The 6,000-nt window shown below is 57.0% G+C and overlaps 1 long non-coding RNA gene across 1 annotated transcript in view; it reads right to left on the bottom strand.

Moving 5' to 3' along the window:
• Positions 1–816: 816 nt before the first annotated feature.
• LOC146009413 (uncharacterized) overlaps positions 817–6,000 on the bottom strand; it is a 38,152-nt gene continuing 32,968 nt past the window's right edge. The window contains exon 4 of the long non-coding RNA XR_014444655.1: positions 817–1,002. This is a non-coding gene — a long non-coding RNA (uncharacterized LOC146009413). The remainder of the gene's footprint in view (positions 1,003–6,000) is intronic.

Raw genomic sequence — 6,000 nt, 5'->3', positions numbered from 1 at the left:
AGAATGAACTTAGGTCTACAGTCATTAGGTCGACCCCACTAGGTTGACTGGCAGGAAGGTCGACCTGACTTAAGGTCGACATGGGCCAAGGTCGACATGACTTAAGGTCGAATTTGCATAAAGGTCGACATGAGGAAGGTCGACTGGTCATAAGGTCGACATGACTTTTTCACTGTTTTTTGAGCCGACATGTGCCGACAGGTGGTATTTCATGCCCTACCATCCACTAGGGCGTGGTGGGAGAATAAAATAGTGTGCCGAGCGCAGCGAGGCACTGTGCCCGAAGCATTGCGAGCGAAGCGAGCGATGCGAGGGTCCGATTCTCATTGCCAACTGTGTCCATGTCGACTGTGTCGACATTCGGTTAAAAAAAACACAGTGAAAAACCCATGTCGACCTTATGACCAGTCGACCTTCCTCATGTCGACCTTTATGCAAATTCGACCTTAAGTCATGTCGACCTTGGCCCATGTCGACCTTAAGTCAGGTCGACCTTCCTGCCAGTCGACCTAGTGGGGTAGACCTAATGACTGTAGACCTAAATGCAGTCTGACGAATGATCCCATTCCGATAGGCGAGGGTCGAATAGTTTCATGCCATTGATGGACGGCATCCGATGGCAATTCCCCCCCCCCCCCCCCCCTCTTCCCTGCCACTGTCTCCTCCTGCCTTACTACCACTGGTCGTCCGTCTTTCACTGCAGTTTGCACTGCGGCTTCTTCGACGGCGGCAACGATGATGCGGCACTGGTGGGTGGTCTTGCTCGGGACTCAGCAGCGCAGATCAGAGAGAGCGAGGGCTGCCTAGGCATGAGGAAATATAAGAGTCGGTGCAGTTTGAGATGGTATGACAAAGATAGAAATCAGAGTGTCACTTACCCATAGAAGTGCAGTGTAGATGGGGTAGCCAATCAGGTGTAGAAGGGGTGGTAGCTTAGGTGGAGATATATAAGAGGTAGTCAGATGATCCATCTTCCTCTTGAGTCTGGATTGGGAGATTGAGCTGACATAGAAGATAAGTGATAATTACACTGTGCTACTGCATCCTCTTTCTATTTTCACCTCTGCCCCCCCCTATTTTACCTTCGGCACTTGCCTCCTCTCTCATCTCCTCCGGAACATATGTGCGCCCCCTCGGATTCAAACCCCCCCCCTCTCTCCTCGCTGGCTGGCCGGCTGGCTACTGTGGCCAGGCACGACGGCGGGAGGTCACCGCCAGCTCTCATTGCACGGGGTTCCCCGGCTCTCCTACAGCGTCTGCGCCTCCTGTCTTCCCGGCGCCAGATCGCTCCGTCCCGGGCCTCCCCCAGTGCAGAACCGACTTCAGCACAGCGTCCGCCGGAGAGGTCACGTGCCCTCCGGCGGATGCGCTCTTTGATCTCACAGCCGCGGCTAGCGCGGCTGTGATCAATCTCGGCACACCAGCTATTGGGGGGATGCCAAGCACCTCCGCGAGGTGCTGGCTGACCCCGGACCTGCTCCCAGCACTCATGAGGCAGGGGAGGGCATGCCATTGGTGGTGGCAGGCGCTTAACCCCACCTCCCCCCGCTTGTCGCGGGTCATGGTTCCCGGCGTCTCAGGACGCTGTGGCTGTGCCTAGGTACCGCTCGCGGCGGAGGGAGGCGGGCGGGCGTGCCACGTGCGGCGTTGGCGGCGCTTGATCCGCCTTCCCCCCGGCTTAGTCGCGGGGGGCCGGACCCTGCCCCCGGCGCCTCACACCAGAGCATCCGTCACTGCTCTCGGCGGGGGGGGGGGGGGGGGGGGCGGCGGCACCAACCACGGCCGTCCTCCTGCCAGTCCGGGCTCCTGCGCATGGTCGCGGCAGCCCGGACACAGCCACCTCAGCCTCCTTCTCCCCTCCCTGCCCCGGGCAGAAGTGCTCCTGGCCGGCAGCAGAAAAGGCTGGGTTTCAAACACCTCGGCAGCGGGTAGCGCTGCTGAGGACTTTGACATACGGGGCAGCGGGGGTCTCAAATAAGTGGTACCCAGGGGAGCATCAGGGCCTCCTGGGCATCACAGGGCCATTAGGCCCCAGCATGAGGGCATCACAGGGCCATTAGGGCCCCCTGGTCATCACAGGCGGCCACAGGGCCATTAGGCCCCAGCATTTGGTTCGGGCCCCCGTCCTTCCCCACCAGTAGTGGTGCGCTTGCTCCCTCTGCTGGCCCATGTGTTGGGGCAGTTTCCAGCGGGCTGCTGGGGGGGCTGCCACTGAGCAATTTGCTCACGGGGCAGGGCCCCTTCAGGGGTACTGTCCCGGGGGGCCTCGCAGCTACTCGTCAAACCCCCATTCCCCCACCGCGGGCCATCTTCCCACAAATCCCAGAAAAAGTTTTGTGGCATACCAGCGGAGGGGCGCTGCCGCCCCCTGCTGGTGCCTTGGTAACCCTGCACATATATAAGTGCAGCCATATTTATATTTTGGGGGGGGGTTTGTGGTACATAAAAATGGCCAAGGCACCGCAAGCCAAAATTCACATGGCGGCGGGTTCCCTTCATTTACCCCACAGTTGCCCATGTCGGGGCGTGGGGCACCATGGGCACCGCCACTAGGCGGCGTGCCCTCACAGTTGTCCCATCCGGGTATTGCCCAGGTTCCGGGCCCATTTTACTGCCCCGGACCTCCAGACCCCACACCCGTCCCGACGGCACTTCGGGTACATCTACCCACCCGTCCTAGTCAGCGGTTTTTCCCTGCCGGGAGTTCTGGGGGATGGTTTCACGGCCCTTACTTATTGGGCAGGCCCAGGGCAGCATGCATGGTGAACGATTAGCATTACTACATCACAGCACTGAGTTTGGTGGTTCCATTCCCACCGTGCCCTAACTGTGTGGAGTTTGTATATTCTCCCCCATGAGTGAGTCACTAATCATTTTGCATGCTTCTTTCGAGGTCTCATCAGTTCCCCGGCGGGCAGCCGAGTACGTGGATCATCATTCTGGATAGAACATTACGCAGGCGACTGCAGCTGCAGCAGGGACGCCGCATGAGGCCGGGTCTCCGGATGCTGTCAACCTTCCGGGTGATGGTGAGCACGATGAGTATGATACCTCTGAACATTCTGCGGGCCATTCCTCCGCTGCTGCGAGGGGTCAGGAACCATTAGACGCCCCCGCAGGTTTGCCAAGCTTGTAGCGCGCGCAGTTGCACAGCAAGCAGGGGCGGGGGGTAGCGGGCTAGCAAGACTAAACCCGTCGCTGAGTCCCAGCTTTCCTTTGACATGGTCAGTCGCAGCAACACCGCAGGGTACAGGGGTCTCCATCAAGGCGCTAAGGGAAAATAGCCAAAGGAAGTTCGGGATGTTTTCACGTTAACTTATGGCGGCAGGGCCAAGAAATCGGCCGGTGCCGGTGAAAGCTTGTATCCGGGTTTGCACCACGGGGTTAAGTGTTTCCATCTGGCCATTGTTGACCCTAGACCCAAGAAGCGCAACAACGTTAGGCGGTACATGTCCCTGGTACACAGGTTTTTTCTAGCTTGCAAGGTTCCGGCTCTTAGGGATTATGACAGGAAATTTAGTCTGACCCACACGGGTTACGGCCGAGGGCCCTAAGCATGTCAGGATATGGTGGCGGGACATGGGTAAAGGCCACGCTGCTTATGAGTCCCATCCCGTGATTCCAGTTTCCCCCTGGCAATAAGGGTGCAAGCCAGCCGCAAAAGGCAAATGCTTTGCCTTCAACCATGCAGTGTGATAGAGGCAGCAAATGCCTTTTCGCCACGAATGCTGTAATTGGGGGGCCAGTCACCCAGCTAAGACCTGTAAAGCCGCCCAGCTGGCGACGCCAGCACTAGCGCTAAGTGAGACAACAGCTCCATAGTCCTGTTCGAGCTGGAACCCCGTATACATGCCTACGCTAACAGGGAAGAGGCCCTGTTGTTGTTCAAGGTTTAGTTACGGTTTTAATTTGCCCATCCCGGCGACGCCAGGGTAGTTCCACCCAGACATCTTAAATCAGTGGTGCATGCCCCCGAGGTGGGGAGACATGAGGTGTGAGCTGAGGCAGCGCTGGGCAGACTGGTAGGCCCGTGCACGGCTGACCCATGGCCCAGCACGTGTTATTTCACTTGGGAATAGTACCCGAGAAGGTTTCGGGTGAACACCAGTTAAGCCAGCACCTGTATTACCCTCATGGGGCATCCACCAACGATGCTATTACTGATTAAGTTGCAAGTGCGTTATCAGCTGTTGTTAAAGCACCCGGGTTGGTCCACAAATTTGGGGCACCATGCACTCAGGGCCAAGTGGGTCATGGGGTCCGTTCCTGCCTCCTCCCGTGACACCCCAACTTAGGGGCGTCAGTGGCCGACGCCAGGACCACGGGCCCACCGTGCGTCATGTCTTTGACTTAGCCAGCCTTCAGTATTTACGCAGGCCCCGGGGTCCACGGGTTTCGGGGCATTTTTCTGGGCAAATGGCGCGGTGCCCCATGGCCTCAATCATGGATTGGGAGGGGTTTCACGGCCAATTTGCGGCTATTAGAGTTCTTTCCCATCACTGTAGCGGTGGGAAGGTGGGCTCATATGTTAGCAAGCCAGACGGGAGGTTATGGTGATATAACCTAGGTAGGGTACACACCGCTAACAAACAGGGCACCGTTTTTCACCCCTGACACTGCTCAGACATTTGATATTGCGCCGCTTACAGTGCATCATACATTTCATGGCGCAGCACGTTACAGGGGTCGACCATGGCATCGACGATGCCCTGTCGCGGTTCTACTTTGCGAAGTTTCGCGAGTTGGTACCGATTGCTGCGCCCCTTGGGCTCACTTATCCATGTCCTGTAGGGCAGATCGTAGAGCAGACATGGGTGGATTATCTTGCCATCCCTGGCCCCCTCCACCAGTAAGGCTGATGCAGCCACGCTGCAGGACGTGGCGGCCTTTTTAGGAGTCCCCAGGGAACAGCGGAAGTCGGTCGATGATCGTTGCTGTTTTCGGGTATGGGCATTATGGCGCGGGACTGTCCATCTGCCATGGCTGTTGCATTAGCCGGGATATATTCCGTGCTAAATTACGCAGAGAACGGGACCCCACCAAAGCCTTTGCGCTAGCAATGGCATTGATTGGTGGGTGAGAGTGCAGACTATGACAGCGGATTCCCGCAAGTCCATCGAGCTGTAGACGCGGTGGAAATTGTAGCCTGTGTTCAGAGCGTAGCGGAGGGCACAGAAGAGACGTCACTCTGTCGGGTGGCGTTCTCTTTTGCGTTCTTTAGGGACTTTAGGGTGGGCGGGCTGGTTGCGGCCAGCAAGAATGCCACTGATTTAGGTGCGGTTCGAAGACATGGTCTTCCAGGACGGTTCGTCCTTTGTGTGCTCCGCCGGTCTGAGACCGATCAGTTGGGCAGAGGCCGCTGGCATCCCTTAAGTCCCAGCGGGAAAGGGGATCTGCGCCATGCGGCTGACAACGGCACATCTGCCTTTGAGGCCTGCCGCTACGGCCCAGTTCCTCGCACATGCTGATACATGGCCATGACGCGCTTTCAATTCACTGCTGTGTTTAAGCGCTGTGTGGCTGCGTTGGGTTTGGAGGTCGCCGATTACGGGACGCATTCGTTCCGTATTGGTGCGGCCACCAACGCAGCAGCGGAGGGCCTTCCAGTGAATGCCATTCAGCAACTCGGCCGCTGGAAGCCCTCCGCTTATAAATCTTATATACGTCTAGATAAGGTTTAGCACGCGCCTTCGGCGCTGGATCCAAAAACTATGTTTACAATCGGTTTTGTAACGGCAGCGTTACGGAATCGACGGTGTGAAGGGAATTTTTTAATTTTTCCTCCGATAGTGGGCTGATTACAATTGGCTTCCCCCCCTCAAGTCCACCGGAGGTTTTTTAAGGTTTTCCCCTTCACTTGGATTCTAGTGTACTAATTCATGTTGTGCATTATATGTCTAACCCTACGTTGTGCATTATACAGTTTAAGTTTGAATGCTAACCGGTTAGGGTTTTCTTTTTCAGCCCTTCCCCCCCCCCTTCAACGACTCATGCCACTGT

Source organism: Crinia signifera, chromosome 6 (assembly GCF_055691185.1).
Source record: "Crinia signifera chromosome 6, ASM5569118v1, whole genome shotgun sequence".
Taxonomy (NCBI): domain Eukaryota; kingdom Metazoa; phylum Chordata; class Amphibia; order Anura; family Myobatrachidae; genus Crinia; species Crinia signifera.
The sequence above is the reverse complement of the archived record's forward strand: the minus strand, read 5'-3'. Positions and strand labels throughout refer to the sequence as shown.